The sequence below is a fragment of the Mobula birostris genome, chromosome 30, assembly GCF_030028105.1.
Source record: "Mobula birostris isolate sMobBir1 chromosome 30, sMobBir1.hap1, whole genome shotgun sequence".
In the NCBI taxonomy this organism is placed as follows: Eukaryota; Metazoa; Chordata; class Chondrichthyes; order Myliobatiformes; family Myliobatidae; genus Mobula; species Mobula birostris.
The window spans coordinates 33,424,705-33,443,720 of NC_092399.1; the positions used below are offsets into that span (position 1 = coordinate 33,424,705).

General features: G+C 45.8%; 1 long non-coding RNA gene across 1 annotated transcript in view; it reads left to right on the plus strand.

Annotated features, from left to right (window-relative positions):
- LOC140190563 (uncharacterized) overlaps positions 1 to 1,588 on the plus strand; it is a 48,223-nt gene extending 46,635 nt beyond the window's left edge. Inside the window, exon 3 of the long non-coding RNA XR_011883634.1 lies at positions 757 to 1,588. This is a non-coding gene — a long non-coding RNA (uncharacterized lncRNA). The remainder of the gene's footprint in view (positions 1 to 756) is intronic.
- Positions 1,589 to 19,016: the final 17,428 nt, after the last annotated feature.

The window sequence follows — 19,016 nt, forward strand, 5'->3', positions numbered from 1 at the left end:
TAGCGTAGAATATTTTCTAAATGGAGAGAAAACTCAAAAATATCAGGTGCAAAGGGACTTGGATGTGCTGACAGTGGAGAGGGTTCAAAGGAGGTTCACAAAGATGATTCTGGATTTGAAAGCCTTGTCATATAAGGTTCATATGACGGCTCTGGGAATCTACTCACTGGAATGAGGGATGACCTCATTGAAACCTATTGAATGTTGAAAGGCATTGATAAAGTGGATGTGGAGAGGATGTTCCCTACGGTGTGGGAGTCTAAGGCCAGAGGACAGCCACAGAACAGGGGGATGTTCTTTTAGAATGGAGATGCGGAGAAATTTCTTTAGCCAGAGGGTGGTGAATCTGTGGAATTCATTGCCACAGGCGGCTGTGGAGGTCGAGTCATTGGCTGCATGAAGGGATATGGGGAGAGGCAGGAGATTGGGGCTGAGAGGGGAATGGATCAGCCATGATGAAATGGCAGAGCAGACTCTATAGGCCAAATGGCCTAATTCTGCTCCTATATCTTGTCTTTGGTGAAATTTCTTCTAACAATCAATACACCCAAGGATGTGCTGGGACAGCCCACAAGTGTCGCCACACATTCTGTTGTCAACATAGCATTCCCATAATGTTCAGCAGAACAAGCAACAAACTGTAGCCCCATTTCTCATTTCTCCCCTCCACCCATGCCTTCCTCCCTGTGCTGCGCTCTCTGATCTTCTCCAGGTCCTCAATGAAATCATCTTCAGGAGTATCTTTTCTCCTTCCAGGTTCACAAAAATGTCAGAGACATCATGCTCTTCTCAGACTTGTGGACACATCAGAGAATCACAAAATGTTTCAGCTTTGAAGGAGCTTTTTATCTCTTTGAGTCCACATGTCACTTGGAGGACAGTAAACCCCAGACTATCAACATCAATTGCATCAACCCACCCTTTATGTGACAACCACTAGCAGCATCTACGGGGTGATGCTATTTCTTTGTCCTTGGATGTCCCTGGGCAATGTAATGACTTGGGAGGGAGAGGAGGTTAACATGTTGAATGTTAATCTTTCCATTGTTGCTGCTGTGATGGTCAACTAGCCGTCCTTTCATCTGGCAGGAAGGCCCACAGGTTAAATTGTCAAAGTCTACAACTGGCCCAAGGAGGGGAGGAGACGATGGCAGTGCGACGCAGCGCGTGTGGCCGCTCCGAATTGATATCGTATTTGTGAAGTAGGATGCGGTGTACAATCCTGATTTGATGGAGACAGTCGTGAGAAGCACGGAGGAACACCTGGAGAAACTTCTGAAATGCCTGCTTCGCTGCCGCTGCTACTGTGCGATTGAGAATCTCCGGAGGGGAAGGCCCCAAATCCTCGGCTTTGCCTATTGCCTGTTGCCGGGGCTAGGGTCGAAGCACTCGGTAGAGATGGTGTTTGGTGCTCGGTGTTGGAGGGCTGGTCGGAGGCTCGAAGTTTTCGGACGGACTCAAGGGTCGGCTGTGGTCAGGTGCTTCCAGGATGTTGCGCCGGCAAGTTTGCGGCGCTGGAAACTCATGGCAGGAAGAGTTTTCTTCCTTCTACCATCTGCGTGAGATGACGGGACTTTTGAGAGACTTTGAGACATTTTTTTACCATGCCCATGGTCTGTTCTTTATCAAATTACGGTATTGATTGCACTGTTGTAACTATATGTAATAATTATGTGGTTTTTGTCAGTTTTTTTAGTCTTGGTTTGTCTTGTGTTTCTGTGATATCATTCTGGAGGAACATTGTATCATTTCTTAATGCATGCATTACTAAATGACAATAAAAGAGGACTGTGTGTCCTCCTATTCTAAAAAAAATGTACCCTGGCGTCAGCAGAGGAGGATGACCTTAGTAACGGGCTTTCTGAGTAGTCCTGTGCGGCATCCAATGCTGGGCGACACATGGATGTTACCACAGTCACTGGGTCTGGAAGGGGTGCTCGGTGGAGTTGAACTAACAGCTGGTTCTGGGCTCAGAACACACCAGAGGGCTGGGGCAGCCCAGGGATGAACAAAGCCTGCATAGTCCTTGTTTGTAAGTTATGTCCTGTCTGTGACAGTGAGCTAGGAATACCACTAGAAGAGTGAAATAAATTAGCCCGAACCTTTGCTCTGAGCTATTCCTACCAGCAAAGGGGATAAAGTTCAGTCCTGTAAAAGAATCCCTGAACACCATCCACCTAAGATGAACACCATGACTTACAGACTCACTTTAAAGACTCCACAACTCCTGTTCTTCGTTTTAATTTTTTATTTGCACTATTTGTCTTCCTTTGTTCCTCGGTTGTTTGTTGGTTTGTGTATGTTGTTTTCATAGGTTCTGTTGTGTTTCTTTGCTTTACTGTAAATACCTGCAAGAAAATGGATCTCATATATGGTAACATTGATAACGCACTTGACTTTGACTTTGACGCATGCTGCCCTGCCGTGCTGGTGCAGCACTCATTGCTGTGCAGTGGGGCAGCTCCTCCTGATAGACACCTGAACAGTCAACACTGCAAACACCCGGCTTTGAAACGTGAGCCTAGTACACACACACACACACAGGAGAACTATCCATTCAACCCCTCGATGGCCTTTCACTGGGCAATGCTCCAGTCATGTTTTGCACAGGAAAATGCCACTTTGAAAGGTCTCTGACAATATTGGGTCAAATTGATGCTTTAGAACTTTGAGATGAATCCTTGGCTTATGGCACTCACAAACTCTCCTGCGCCTTCTACTTCAGGATCTGTTACCTGCGATAATATCTCCTTTCTCTCTCTGCTCTGCTCTCTGATCTTCCCCAGGACCTCGATGAAATTGTTTGCCCTCAGGAATATCGTTTCTGGAAAAGCCAAGTGATTCTGCAGATGCTGGAAATCTAGGACAGCACACAGAAAATGCAGGAGGAGCTCAGCTGATCAGACAGCATCTATGGAGATGAATAAACAGTCAAGATTTCAGGCCAGAACTGGAAAGCAAGAAGAAAAACCCAGAAGAAGGCGAGTGGAGGGGAAGGACTACAAGCTGGCAGGTGCTGGGTGAATCCAGGTGAGGGCAAAGGTGGGTGGGGGAAGGTGGATGAAGTAAGAAGCTAAGTGGTGATAGGTGGAAGAGGTAAATGGTTGAAGAAGAAGACATTTGATAGGAGACAACAGTGGATCATGGGAGAAAGAAAAGGAGGGGGCACCTGAGAAAGGTAATGGACAGCTGAGGAGAAGAGAAGGGGTGAGAGGAGCCAGAATGAAGAATAGAAAAAGAGGAAAGGGGAGAAATTACTGGATGTTAGAGAAATCAAGTTGGAGGCCACAGACGGAATATGAGGTGTTGCTCCTCCAACCTGAGAGTGGCTTCATCATGAGCTATGGATCAACATGTCAGAATAGGAGTGGGAAGTCAAATGGAAATGGGTTTCCACTAGAAAATCCCACCTTTTTGTAGCTGACAGAGCGAAGCTGCTCAGTGAAGCAATCCTCCAATCGCTTTCGAGTTTCCCCGATGTAGAGGAGGCCCCACTGGGAGCACCGGATCCAATGGGAGACCCCAGAAGACTGGTAGGTGAAGTGTTGCCTCACCTGGAAGGACTTCTTGGTGCTCTGAATCGTGGTGAGGGAGGAGTTGTAGTAACAGGTGTAGCACTTGCCCTGCTTGCAGGTGTGATGGTATTGGATTCACTATCTGAAAAGCCCTAAACTCAAAAGGATATTTAAAACCATATCAGCATAAGTATCTACGCATACCTGCACTAAAAGGAGATTATATGTAATAAACTACACTTTAAAGACTGGGTTTCTTCCCCGTCTAGCTTCTGTGGTGAGGTCTGGCTGCCAACGCACACTATTTGAGCAGTAGAGTCTCCCTCCCTATGAAGGAGGAGATACTTCCAGCTAATGAAGTAGTTCAAACATAGTTTATTTTATATTTAGTGGTTTATGCTTAAATTTTGACAAACAGTTTTTAACACACATTTAACACTCTCAGCGGAAACTTTGTAAAAATATTTCCAAATTACAAAAGATATCTAAACTCAATGTCTTTCCAAACAGATACTATTCCTACAAACTAAAAGAACCTGCTAATGAGTTGTAGGTGAAAGAGTTGTCCGTCGCAGAAACTAAAGGTTGAGAAATGAATTGTATTTCTTTTTTTTGTCACCCCGTATTTCGGTCATTCTCCTTGTCATTCCCAACAATCCACAATGCTGTTTTGTTACTAGTTGACATTTTCTGCATGTGATGTTTAATAGAGACTTTTGCTGGGACAAGGTAATTCATACAGATGGTCTAAAAGCTTCTGGGGCGAGAGATCCCAGACACCCAGATTTAATACTGTGAGGGTTGACTCTCTGAGTACACAAATATCCTAACTAGTAATTGATCAACAATACCTGTGACCATGGTTGATGTGATAAGTATCAAAATCAGTCTTGTCTGTAGGCATTCTTAAACTCTGTCACAATGGTACAAATAACTTAGCTGGTCTGATGCAGTCCACTTAACATACAATTGTCTTGTGTGTTGATTAAACATGGGCTTACAAGACCTTATTTTTCACTTGTTTATAATATTTATTTATTGGTTAGAAGTTTAACTTTGTGAGGAACAACTCTGACCCTTTGGAAAGATCAGGTTGCTGTGCAGAAAGTTGAGATTATCAATAAGACGCCTGTGTCCTGGAAAGTGAATATGCATCACACAGGGGTAAATGCCAGGATGGAGATCAGTGGGGAGGGACAAGTGGTCAAGGGGGACATCTAGAGATTGATTCCTGCAGAAAGCACAGGGTGGGGGTGGGGAGGGAAAGATGTGTTTAGGGGTAGGATCCTGTTGAAGTTGGCAGAAGTTCTGGAGAATGATGTGCTGGATGCAAAGGCTTGTGAAGTGATAGGTAAAGACAGGGATACCCTATCCCTGTTATGGCAAAGGGAAGATGGATGAAGGCAGATATCCGGGAAATGGAGGAGATGTGGGTGGGGGCAGCGTCAATGGTAGTGGACTATTATTTGAAGAAGGATGAGAACAGATGAGATCGAGGTGGAAGATCTGAAAAAAGAAATAGCATTTTTTTTTATAGTATCTTTTCTCATTCCAGTTTCAACAAAAAATGGTAAAGACATCTTGCATCTCTCAGGCTTGTGGGCGTATCAGAGAATCCCAGAATGTTTTCAGCATGGAAGAAGGCTGTTGACTCCTACGAAATACCCTTCATTAATGTCGTCAACACTGAACTAATGACAGTTGCTGGTACAGTGATGGATTTATAAGTGGGACCCATAGTTCTTAAAGGTATACACACACACACAACACACACACACACACACACACACACACACACACACACTCTCACACACACAAACACACGCTCACACACACCCACACACAACACACACACAACAAATCCACACAGACTCACACACACACACAACACACCCACACGCACACACACACACACACACACAGACTCTCACACACACACACTCACACACAACATACCCACACACAACACACACAATACACCCACACACACACACACACAGACACACACACACACACAGACTCTCACACACACACACACACACACACACACACACACACACACACACACAGACTCACACACACACACACACACACACACACACACACACACACACACACACACACGCACACACATTCATGTCAACTGAGGAACAGATGGAGATGAACACCCATTCAGTTTCGGGGTAGCATTTTACACCCAGACTCATGGATTCACTCTGCAATATTGTGACTTTTGCTGCCAATCCCGACCCAGTGCACACATTCACATAGTCGCCCTCAGACTTTTCTTTTCTGGATCTCCCTGTCTCCATCTTAGGAGATAGACTACTAGCATCCATTACAAGCTTTTGACTGCCATGGCTACATCGACAACTCCTTGTCCCATCCCGCCTTCTGTAAGGACTCGGTTCTGTTCTAATGCTCCTCCACCTCCACTGTATCTGCTGCAGCAATGAGACCTTCTGCGTCAAATGATAGATGTGGGAGGACTTCAGAGCGTGGATCTGGACCAATAGCTGTGGCAGTACTTAGCTCTGTCTGAGGCATGCTGCAAAGGTGGATTCCCATCTGTACGTGACTTTGTTTAATGTGGGGAGGCTGATGCATGGGTAGTCTGACAGATCGGGGTCAGAGTCCAGTGACGTGGAGTGCAAGGTGACTGGGGACCCTTCGCTGTTACAGCCTTCCCCCACCTTCACTGCCATTGTGATGTGCCATCATCTTCTGTGAGCTCGCCATTGAGGTCTTGGTTGGCTTGCTCTTTATCTGGTCCCTCCCCCTTGACCTTATCACCATGAATGACCCAACCAGGAGTTAAGCACCAGGCAGCTAAACTAGACAGCATCACTCTTGGGATCTCAGGATCTCACAAGTGCCAAGGTGACAATGCTTGGAGAAGAAGCGTTACTCCTGCTGGTCTACATGATGTGCTCAGTGTTGGATCTTCACTGCTGGCATTCTCATTGGATCACGAGACTGGTACTTCAGAACTGGGGTTATGGCAGTGCACATGGGTACACATTGAGGTGGATGGCAATACGGTGCTGCTGATGGTCCCAGGACATTCCAAATGCCCACATTGGAGCAGATGGATCTGCTCTGAGCCTTACCCGTCCAGCACAGGGGTAGCTCCACACAAGAGAGGCAACGTGAAGGCAGAAATTAAACAGTGGGGTGTTGTACTTGTGAGATGAGGACTTTCTCTTCATGCTGGTCTTTCTCAAACTCTCAAACATGACTTGTTCTGCAGCTTTGGCCTGGTGTCAGTGCTGCAATAATCCTCTTGGTGAAAGACTGGAGCATTTGTCAAGATATTCAACGTCGAGGTCTTCATCATAATTTCACAGATTTTATGTTCCTTTGTTTACAATCTCTCTCACTCTCTCTCTTTCTCTCTCTCTCACTCTCTCTCTCACTCTCTTTCTCACTCTCAATCTCTCTCACTCACTCTCTCACTCTCTCTCTTTCTCTCTCAATCTCTCTCACTCTCTCTTCCACTCTCTCTCTCTATCTCTATCTCTCGCTGTCTCTCTCTCTCTCTCTCTCTTTCACTCTTTCTCTCCCTCTCTCTCTTTATCTCTCTCTCTCTCTCTCTCTATCTCTCTGTACCTCTCTCTTTCTGTTCTCATCAATGTATCAACTAGACAATCTCATCAATGACTCTTCTACAAGGCAACCCTAGTCTAAAAGGATCCCCGTCTTGTCCAATCCTGACCCACCCTCTCTGCAATTGCAAACTAACCTGTTTCCTCTCCTTGCCATTTTGATGGAGGGTCGCTTCACCCTGAAACATTAACTCTGTTCTTCCCACAGGTGCTGCCTGAGCTGTCCAGTAGTTCCAGTGGTTTCCGTTTTTGTTTCAGATTTCCAACATCTGCATTTTGAAGCACGCTGAATTCAGGTCAATAGATCATAGTTAAAACACAGGCCTAACTGAACTGTAGTTTTACGTAGCGTGTTAATCAGTTTTAATTAACACTCAAGCCTCTTAATGAGAGCAATCAGAATAAAGAACAGGAAAGGTGATTCTTTGTCAAAGTGCCTGTAGCAATACATTCAGAGAGATGTGTAAATAATCCTATTCTCTGCCCTTTCCCATGGTTTAGTAAATATTGTGAAAAGCCTCAAACTTCAAAGTTCACTAAGTTAGTGAAGGGGGGAAAGAAGTTGTTTTTTAAAAGGAGTTGGTTTACCACAGCAGCAGGGTGTCAAAGTCCCTGAACCGAAATTAACTCCTGGCATCTCCAGACAGAACTACCCTAAACATGGCTCTATCCAGCCACAAAGACGAGGCTTTAGCAAGAACCCGGAGCCTCACGGTATCTGCCGAGCATCCCTGAGTAACCAATTAAATCCAGTGATGAACTTCACCAGTTTAAGACACAAATCCAAATCACCACCACCTATCTCCTCCCCAGTGCTATAGTTTTAGAAATATAGAACATAGAAACATAAAAAACCTACAGCACAATACAGGCCCTTTGGCCCACAATGCTGTGCTGAACATGTACTTACTTTAGAAATTGCCTAGGGTTACCCATAGCCCTCTATTTTTCTAAGCTCCATGTACCTATCCAGGAGTCTCTTAAAAGACCCTATCGTATCCACCTCCACCACCGTCACTGGCAGCCCATTCCACACACTCACCACTCTCTGCGTAAAAAACTTACCCCTGACATCTCCTCTGTACCTACTTCCAAGCACCTTAAAACTTGTCCCTCTCATGTTAGCCATTTCAGCCCTGGGAAGATGCCTCTGGCTATCCACACGATCAATGCCTCTTATCATCTTATACACCTCTATCAGGTCACCTCTCATCCTCCGTCGCTCCAATGGGAAAAGGTCGACTTCACTCAACCTATTCTCATAAGGCATGCTCCCCAATCCAGGCAACACCCTTGTAAATCTCCTCTGCATGCTTTTTATAGTTTCCACGTCCTCCCTGTAGTGAGGTGACTAGAATTGAGCACAATACTCCAAGTGGGGTATGACCAGGGTTCTATATAGCTGCAACATTACCTCTCAGCTCTTCAACTCAATCCCACGATTGATGAAGGCCAATGCACCGTATGCCTTCTTAACCACACAGTCAACCTGCGCAGCAGCTTTGAGTGTCCTATGAACTCGGACTCCAAGATCCCTCTGATCCTCCACACTGCCAAGAGTCTTACCATTAATACTATATTCTGCCATCAGATTCGACCTGCCAAAATGAACCACCTCACACTTATCTGGGTTGAACTCTCCAAATGTTCATAAATCCTGCTTCTCAGGATATTCTCCATCAACTTACCAATCACTGAAGTAAGACTCACTGGTTTGTAATTTCCTGGGCTATCTCTACTCCCTTTCTTGAATAAGGGAACAACATCCACAACCCTCCAGTCCTCCGGGATCTCTCCCATCCCCATTGATATACAAAGATCATTGCCAGAGGCTCAGCCATCTCCTCCCTCGCCTCCCACAGTAGCCTGGCATATATCTCGTCCAGTCCCGGTTACTTATCCAACTTGATGCTTTCCAAAAGCTCCAGCACATCCTATTTTTTAATGTCTCTATGCTCAAGCTTTTCAGTCTGCTGCAAGTCATCACTACAATCGCCAAGGTCCTTTTCCATAGTGAATACTGAAGCAAAGTATTCATTAAGTACCTCTGCTGTCTCCTCCAGTTCCATACACACTTTTCCATTGTCACACTTGATTGGTCCTATTCGCTCACATCTTATCCTCTTGCTCTTTACATACTTGTAGAATGTCTTGGGATTTTCCTTAATCCTGCCCACCAAGGCCTTCCCATGGCCCCTTCTGGCTCTCCCGATTACATTCTTAACCTCCTTCCTGCTAGCCTTATAATCTTCTAGATCTCTATCATTATCTAGTTTTTTGAACCTTTCATAAGCTTTTCTTGACTTGATTTTCAACAGCCTTTGTACACCATGGTTCCTGTACCCTACCATACTTTCCTTGTCTCATTGGAACGTACCTTTGCAGAACACTATGCAAATATCCCCTGAACATTTGCCACATTTCTTCCATACATTTCCCTGAGAACATCTGTTCCCAATTTATGCTTCCAAGTTCCTGCCTGATAGCTTCATATTTCCCCTTACTCCAATTAAATGCTTTCCTAACTTGTCTGTTCCTATCCCTCTCCAATGTTATGGTAAAGGGGATATAATTGTGATCAGTATCTCCAAAATGCTCTCACACTGAGAGACCTGACACCTGACCAGGTTCATTTCCCAATACCAGATCAAGTACAGCCTCTCCTCTTGTCAGCTTATCTACATACTGTGTCAGGAAAACTTCCTGAACACACCTAACAATCTCTACCCCATCCAAACCCCTTGCTCTAGGGAGATGCCAATCAATATTTGGGAAATTAAAATCCCCCACCACGACAACCCTGTTAATATTGCACCTTTCCAGAACCTGTCTGCCTGTCTGCTCCTCGATGTCCCTGTTACTATTGGGTGGTCTATAAAAACACCTAGTAGAGTTATTGACCCCTTCCTGTTCCTAAATTCCACCCATAGAGACTCAGTAGACAATCCCTCCATGACTTCCTCCTTTTCTGCAGCCATGACGCTATCTCTGATCAGCAGTGCTACACCCCCACCTCTTTGGCCTCCCTCCCTGTCCTTTCTGAAACATCTAAGGCCTGGCACTCAAAGTAACCATTCCTGCCCCTGAACCATCCAAGTCTCTGTAATGGCCACAACATCTTAGCTCCAAGTACCGATCCACGCTCTAAGCTCATCTGCTTTGTTCATCAAACCCCTTGCATTAAAATAGACACATCTCAAACCATTAATCTGAGCACATCCCTTCTCTATCACCTGCCTATCCTCCCTCTCACAATGTCTACAAGCTTTCTTGATTTGTGAGCCAACCGCCTCTTCCTCTGTCTCTTCAGTTTGGCTCCCACCCCCCAGCAATTCTAGTTTAAACTCTCCCCTGCCAGGATATTGGTCCCCCTGGGATTCAAGTGTAACCCATCCTTTTTGCACAGGTCGTACCTGCCCCAAAAGAGGTCCCAATGATCCAGAAATCTGAATCCCTGCTCCCTGCTCCTATCCCTCAGCCACGCATTTATCCTCCACCTCACTCTATTCCTATACTCACTGTCATGTGGCACAGGCAGCAATCCTGAGATTACTACCTTTGAGGTCCTGCTTCTCAACTTCCTTCCTAACTCCTTGTAGTCTGTTTGCAGGTCCTCCTCCCTTTTCCTACCAATGTCGTTGGTACCAATATGTACCACGACCTCTGGCTGTTCTCCTTCCCACTTTAGGATATCATGGACGTGATCAGAAACATCCCGGACCCAGGCACCTGGGAGGCAAACTACCATCCGCGTTTCTTTCCTGCGTCCACAGAATCGCCTGTCTGACCCCCTAACTATGGAGTCCCCTATCACTGCTGCCATCCTCTTCCTTTCCCTACCCATCTGAGCCACAGGGCCGGACTCTGTGCCAGAGTCATGACCACTGTTGCTTCCCCCAGTACTCAACAGGAGTACTTATTGTTCAGGGGGATAGCCACAGGTGTACTCTCTAGTACCTGACTCTTTCCCTTCCCTCTCCTGACTGTTACTCTCTTATCTGTCTCCCAAGGCTCCGTGTGACTACCTGCCTATAGCTCCTCTCTATCACCTCCTCACTTTCCCTGGCCAGACTAAGTTCATCGAGCTGCATCTCCAGTTCCCTAACCTGGTCCCCTAGGAGCTGCAGCTCGACGCACCTGGCACAGATGTGGCCGTCCGGGAGGCTGGGAATCGCCCGGGCACCCCACACCCGACACCCAGTACAGAACACTAGCCTCCCACACCCTGAAGGCCTGCATGATGGTGCAGAGTGTGTGTAAAATCCGAGGCGAGTTGACGGGAGTGTTGCAGGAATAAATGGGATAACAGTAGGACAATTTGTTCCTTTTCTGAAGGTGAGAGGCCGGTGGGACTAGGTGAGAGTAAGAGTTCGGCACGGACTAGAAGGGCCGAGATGGCCTGTTTCTGTGCTGTAATTGTTATATGGTTATATGGTTATAAATTGGATAACAGTAGGACAATTTGCTCTTTTTCTGAAGGTGATGTGTTCGGTGATGATGACAACACAGGAATAAAAAATTAACAGTACTTCACGGTGCACTCTATTGACAGTCTCAAATTATAACACGATCATCTCTAGAGACTCCTCAGCTTGTGAGGTGACCAGTGGTTCTAGAAATTCCCCTCTTCCTGTACCTGTGGATACCATGCACTCCTTCTCTCGAGACACGCAGGCACGAATGTAACCCCAGAACAGCAGCAGGCACAGCATGGTTAGTGTAAGGAGGTGGTCAATGGTCGGTATGGATTCTGTGGGCTGAATAGCCTGTTTGTGTGCTGTCTGACAGTGAGCCAATGAGACACATGTGTTCCCTTGGACTTTTACACTCACAGCTTCTTTTCTCCCCTTGGTGATTCTCCCGGAACTGACAGGCTTTCCAGGGCAGATTTTTATCATCTCGCAGTGATTATTTCCTTGCCATCTGTTCCTGTTCCCTCCAGTCCCTTGCTTCCCATTTGTTTTATGGATGGTCTCAAGAGGACATTGAGCATGAGAACCGGTGGGTTTCTACTGCGGTTGATCTCAGGAGTGTTTCCAGACAGGTATGAGGTTGCCACTGTAATGGCAATGTTCAGGGAAGGTTGTCAGAATAAACTGGGAAGGCTGGTCAGTTCGGTTTAGAGATAATAACCTTCTGTGGCTGACAAGTGAAGTCAGAGCCAAAGTAAAAATAAAAGAGCAGGCATTCAAGGAAGCCAGAGCTGGTGGGAAGATTGAGGATTAGGGAGCTTTTAAAAACTTGCAGAAGGAAACTAAGAAGGTCATTAGGAATGAAAAGATGAATTACGAAAAGAAGCTGGTGACTAATATCAAAGAAGATACTCAAAGCTTTTTAAAGTATATAAAGGGTAAAAGAGAGTCGAGGGTAGATATAGGACCAATACAAAATGACGTTGGAGATACTGTAATGAGAGATGCAGAGATGGCAGAGGAACTGAATGCGTATTTTGCATCAGTCTTCACAGTGGAAGACATCTGCAGTATACCAGACATTCAAGAGTGTCAGGGAAGTGAAGTAGATGCAGTGAAAATTACAACTGAGAAGGTGCTCGGGAAGCTTAATGGTCTGAGGGTGGATAAATCTCCTGGACCTGATGGAACGCACCCTTTGGTTCTGAAGGAAGTAGCTGGAGAGATTGTGGAGGCATTAACAATGATATTTCAAGAATCGATAAGATTCTGGCATTGTACTGGATGACCAGAAAATTGCAAATGTTACTCTGCTATTTAAGAAGGGTGGGGGGCAGCAGAAAGGAAACTATAGACCTGTTAGTCTGACACCAGTGGTTGGGAAGTTGTTGGAATCGATTGTTAGGGATGAGATTACAGCGTACCTGGAAGCACATGACAAGATAGGCCAAAGCCAGCATGGTTTCCTGAAAGGAAAATCCTGCCTGACTAACCTACTGCAATTCTTTGAGGAAATTACAAGCAGGGTAGACAAAGGAGATGCAATAGACGTGGAGTACTTGGATTTTCAGAAGTCCTTTGACAAGGTGTCGCACATGAGGCTGTTTAGCAAGGTAACAGCCCATGGAATTACAGGGAAGTTACTAGCATTGGGGGAGCATTGGCTGATCGGCAGAAAACAGAGTGGGATTAAAAGGATCCTATTCTGGCTGGCTGCCGGTTACCAGTGGAGCTCCACAGGGGCCAGTGTTAGGACCCGCTGCTTTTTACGATGTATGTCAAAGATTTGAACTATGGGATGAATGGATTTGTTGCTAAATTTGCTGATGATACAAAGATAGGTGGAGGAGTGGGTAGTGTTGAGGAAACAGAGAGCCTGCAGAAAGACTTAGGTAGTTTAGGGGAAAGGGCAAAGAAGTGACAAATGAAATACAATGTTGGAAAGTGTATGGTCATGCACCTTGGTAGAAGAAATAAATGGGCTGACTATTATTTAGATGGGGAGAGAATTCAAAATGCAGAGATGCAAAGGGACTTAGGAGTCCTTGTGCAGGATACCCTAAAGGTTAACCTCCAGGTTGAGTTGGTGGTGAAGAAGTTGAATGCAATGTTAGCATTCATTTCTAGAGGTATAAAATATAAGAGCAGGGATGTGCTGTTGAGGCTCTATAAGGCTCTCATGAGACCACACTTGGATTATTGTGTGCAGTTTTGGGGTCCTTATTTTAGAAAGGATATACTGACATTAGAGAGGGTTCAGAGAAGATTCACGAGAATGATTCCTGGAATGAAAGGGTTACCATATGAAGAATGTCTGGCAGCTCTTGGACTGTATTCCCTGGAGTTCGGGAGAATGGGGAGGTGGAAATCTCATAGAAACATTCCAAATGTTAAAAGGCCTGAAAAGATTAGATATGGCAAAGTTATTTGCCATGGTAGGGGAGTCTAGGACAAGAGGGCACGGCTTCAGGATTGAAGGAAGTCCATTTAGAACAGAGATGTGGAGAAATTACTTTAGTCAGAGTGTGGTAAATCTGTGGAATTTGTTGCCACGAGTGGCTGTGGAAGTCAAGTCATTGGGTGTATTTAAGGCAGAGATAGCCAGGGCATCAAAGGGTATGGGAAGGAGGCAGGGGAGTGGGGATGACTGGAAGAATTGGATCAGCCCATGATTGAATGGTGGAGCAGACTTGATGGGCCAAATGGCTTACCTCTGCTCCTATATCTTATGGCTCTATGTGGTCTGGAATGGTCCTGAGGCTAGGAAGCTGAGTTTGACCCTGACCTTGATCTCTACAGTCAAAGGGTCTGGGCATAAACGTGAGGCTGTGTTGGAGGAAGTAGGATGTCACAGCTCTGGATAAATGCATTCTCAGTACTGGCCCACTTCTGGAGAAATGGAGTGAGCCAAATGCTATTGTTGTGGGTAATTAATTCCGTCACTTTTCAAAACAATGAAGCTGAAAACCTCACTTTGGATGGGTTCCATGTGCTGGTGTTTTACACTGGGGAGAACAACGCAGGGTGACTGAAAGTCTGGTAGACATGAGCGTGAGTTCTGCAGTCCCCACTAAGACATGTGCAGCTTTGCTCAACTCTCAGTTAATCCAATTTACTTAAGAGTTCAGATCAAAATGGCTGTGCAAACTGATAGGGTGGATAAGAAGGAATATGATGTGTTGCCCTTCATTACTCGTTTCAAGAGCCATGAAGTAATGTTGCAACTCTACAAAACTCTGGTTAGACCACACTTGGAAATTATATTCAGTTCTGGTCACCTTTTTGATAGGAAGGATGTGGAAGCTTTAGAGAGGATGCAAATTCAGTAAGATTTAACAGGATGCTGGGATTAGGAAGTATGTCTCATGAGGATAGGTTGAGCAAGCTCAGGCTTTCCTCTCTAGAGCACAGAGGTGACTTGATAGAGGGTACAATACGGTAGGGGGCATGGATTGAATGGAAACTCACTGCTCGTTGTGTTGATGCCATATAGAACAGCAATGAAGGTCCTCCACCTCTGGCAGTGTTCAGGGCTTCCTTCATCATGTCAATAGCTTCATCTCGGTTTTCACTACTGTTGGTCACACGTGTCCCAGGTGGAGACTAAGGAATACCGTCGCACTCAGGTGTAGAAGGATTTTTCTATGCTCCTTCCATAAAACCTTTGTTTTACCATTTGGGGTTGTTATCCCTGAGCTGAACCCCTTGAACCTAGAGCAGCAATGAACCACACTGACCCTTTGTCCTGTTTGGCATGGGTGACCCTACCAAGAGCCAAAGCATAAAGCCCTGACTCCAGCAGACATCGCTCTCCGGGTCAGTGAGGCACCAAAGCCTACAAACCTTTGTGGCCCTCTTGGAGGATTGCGTGGATAGCTAGAGACTTATTCCCAGGGCAGAAATGGCTAATTCAGGAGGGTATAACTTCCAGGTGACTGGAGAAAAGTATAAGAGGATTATCAGAGGTCAGTTTCTGCACATAGAGAGTGATAGCTGTGCAGAACACGCTGCTAGTTTTTGTTTGTGGCAGTAGCTCAGTACAAGACATAAAAATCACTCTGAGTTACTATAAATAAATAAATAGTGCGGAAGAGAAACAGCATTCATGGGTTCATGGGCCAGATCAAAAATCTGATAGAGACGCAGACTCATAGAAAATTACAGCACAGAAGCAGGTTCTTTGGCTCATCTAGTCTTGTGCTGAACAAATTTAAACCGCCCAGTCCCATTAATCTGCAGCCTGACCATAGCCCTCCACACCCCTGCCATCCACCTACCCATCCAAACTTCTCTTAGGCATTGAAATCGAGCTTGTGTGCACCACTTGTACTGGCAGCTCATTCCACACCCTCGCGACCCTCTGAGTGAAGAAGTTTCCTCTCATGTTCCCCTTGAACTTTTCACCTTTCATCCTTAACCCATGACCTTCAGTTGTAGCCCCCACTTATCCTCAGTGGAAAAACACCCTGCTTTTTTACCCTTTCTATACCCCTCATAATTCTGTATACAGCTCTATCAAATCTTCCCCTAATCTTCCGTGTTCCAAGTGATAAAGCCCTAACCTATTCGATCTTTCCTTATAACTCAGGTCGTCTGGTCCCGGCAACATTCTTGATAGCGGAGGGGCAAAGCTGTTCCTAAAGCTGTGAATGTGGGTCTTCAGACTCCTGTACCACCTGTACTTAATGAGTGACAGCATGTCCCAGGTGGTGAGGGCTCTTACTGATGGATGCCAGCTTCCTGAGGCACTGGTTCTGTGGATGTCCTCGATGGTGGGGTGGAGCTGTGCCTGTGATGGAACTGCCTGAGTCTACAACCCTTCACAGCCTCTTTCAATCCTGCACATTGGTGTCTCCACACCAGAGAGTGATGCCACCAGCCAGATGTTCTCCACAATACATCTGTAGAAACTGGCTAGAGTATGAGATGTCATGCTAAACCTCCTCAAACTCCTGATGAAGCAGAACCAATTCTTCATGATTGACTTAATATGTTGGGCCCAGGATAGATCCTCCGAAATGCTGAAACCCAGGAAGCTACCGACCCTTCAGTGTATGTTCTCCCGACATCCAGTCCGTAATCAGCTCCTTGGTCTTGCTGACATTAAGTGCAAAGTTATCGTTAAAATGCCACTCAACCGGCTGACCTACCTCAGCCCTGTACACCTCCTCGTCACCATCCGAGATTCCACCAACAGTGATGTCATTTACTTGTTAATTGCTTGCAGTATCTCTCTGTGTTTCATTCCAAGAATGCCCAGATCCCTCTCTACTGCTGTGCCTGCATTTAAACCACATCCTTCCTCCATTCGGCACGAACCACCTCACACTTCCCTACCTATACTCCGCCGGCCACTTTTTCCATGCACTTCACCTGCGTAGTTCCCTTTGCCAACTTTTATTGCATCCTCTTCCCAACTTACTTTCTAACCTATCTGAATAATTGTCAGCAAGTTCATCTCCAATCCACTCGGCACCCCTCATCCGAGTCATTACCATAGGCTGAGGCCTCAGCACCAATCCCATCTACCTACAACTTTCTGACCTGTAAAGTACCCTTTTATCCTGCCTCTGTTTTCTGTGTCTGCCACAGGCTGCTCCGTGCCAATATCTTATGCCCATTCCTTCTCTTGGGACCTTGGTAAAGGGTAAGTTGGTTTATTATCGTCACATGACCCGAAGTACAGTGAACAGCTTTGTTTTGAGTACCGTTCGCGTAGATCGTGTAAGCTGAGATAGTGCAAGGGAAAGGGCAACAAGAGAACGCAGAAGATAATTTATAGCTGCAGAGAAAGGGCAGTGCAGATCGGCAATAAGGTGCAAGGTCACAGCAAGGTAGATTGTGAGGTCAAGAGTTCATCTAAGGGACCATTCTTGTACACGGGGGGTAGAAGCTGTCTCTGAGCTTGGTGGTACGAGCTTTCAGGCATTTGTATCTTCTGCCCGATGGGTGGAGCGGATGAAAAAGAGAGCGTGACTCAGGTGGTTGGGATCTTTGGTTACGTCAGCTGCCTTACGATTGGATACCACAGGGTCTATTACGAGACGCTTAGAAAAGTGGAGGGCTATGCGGTAGGGTAATTTTAGGCAGTTTCTAGAGCGGGGTACATGGCCAGCACATGGTAATAGGCTGTAGATTTTTCGGATTTACCTTGTATGCAACTTAAATTTTGTTCAGGGGAGTGTTGGTTGGAGTTGATGTTGAAAGGGTTTAGAATCAGATTCAGAATCAGGTTTGCTAACACTAGCCCCTTTGCTGTGAAATTTGTTATTTTGTGGTGGCAGTCCAACAAGTCTCAAACACAAATAAATGAAGAAACAGTGCAAAAAGAGGAATTGGGAAGTAGTTTTCGTGGGGTCATGGACTGTACAGAAACCTACTGGTAAAGGGGAAGAAGCTGTTCTGAAAACACCGAGTGTGTGTCTTCAGCGCAAAGTGGGCATGTCCTTGATGCTGAGGGTCCTCAATGATGGGTACCATCTTCTTGAGGAGCTGCCTTTTGATGTAGCTGTAGGTGTGTAGCCTAGTTGGGGCAGGATTAGGCTGGCTTCCTTTCTTTAGTGATCTGTTGGGTATTTATTCCAAGCTGAATGGTTTCACAGTTACTGCATCAGTATCAGGCCATGGGGGAGAGAATTATTGGGTTTGTTATTGATGCTGGAGAATTGGAAGGAGAAGCAGGAAGGCAGGAGATAACAGCGTGCAAGGATGCATGCCAACATTCTGTGATTAGCGGTATCTGTATCTCCCACAGACTTCCACTGCCTGATACAAGGTCTCAGCCTTGACAGACAAAGATATGAGGAGCAGAAAGAATCTCTCCAATAATCAGCTCAGTTAATTTTTACTAAGTAACATAATTCTGCTGGATATGGCCTCAGTTTTTGTTTTTCATTTTCTGCAGCTGCTCCTTTCAATTGCTCTTTCCCAACCTGTAGATGGCAGGTTTTTGTTTGGATTTACAGCCTCACTGAACACCTCCTCAAACCCCCTCTGTTCTTCATAACCCCAATCAGACCCCATAAATCCCACTGCACTGGAGTTAGCTGGTTGCTCCTGTGCCCACATGGGCTTCCCCAGCCCTGGAGGCTCCGGTATTCTCCCACATCCCAAAGGTGTGCAGCTATCGTGGGGGAAAAGAGTAACCCAGGCAAGAGTGTTACTCGCTGGAGGGTGAGATTATGCAAGGGTTTAGCCCCAGATGACCGAGAGTGACGTTAAAGGCCGTACATAGAACGTAGAACTTCATAGCACAGTATAGGCCTTTCAACTCACGACAATATGCTGACTTTTTAACCTACTCTGTGATCAATCTACCCTTTCCGTCTGACATAACCCTCCATTTTTCTACCAACCATGTGTCTATCTAATAGTTCCTTAAAAGTTTTCAATGTATCTGCCTTGAAAACCACTCCTGGCAGGGCACTCCACACACCCACGACTCTTTATGTAAAGAACTTTCCTCTGACATTCTAAACATTTCT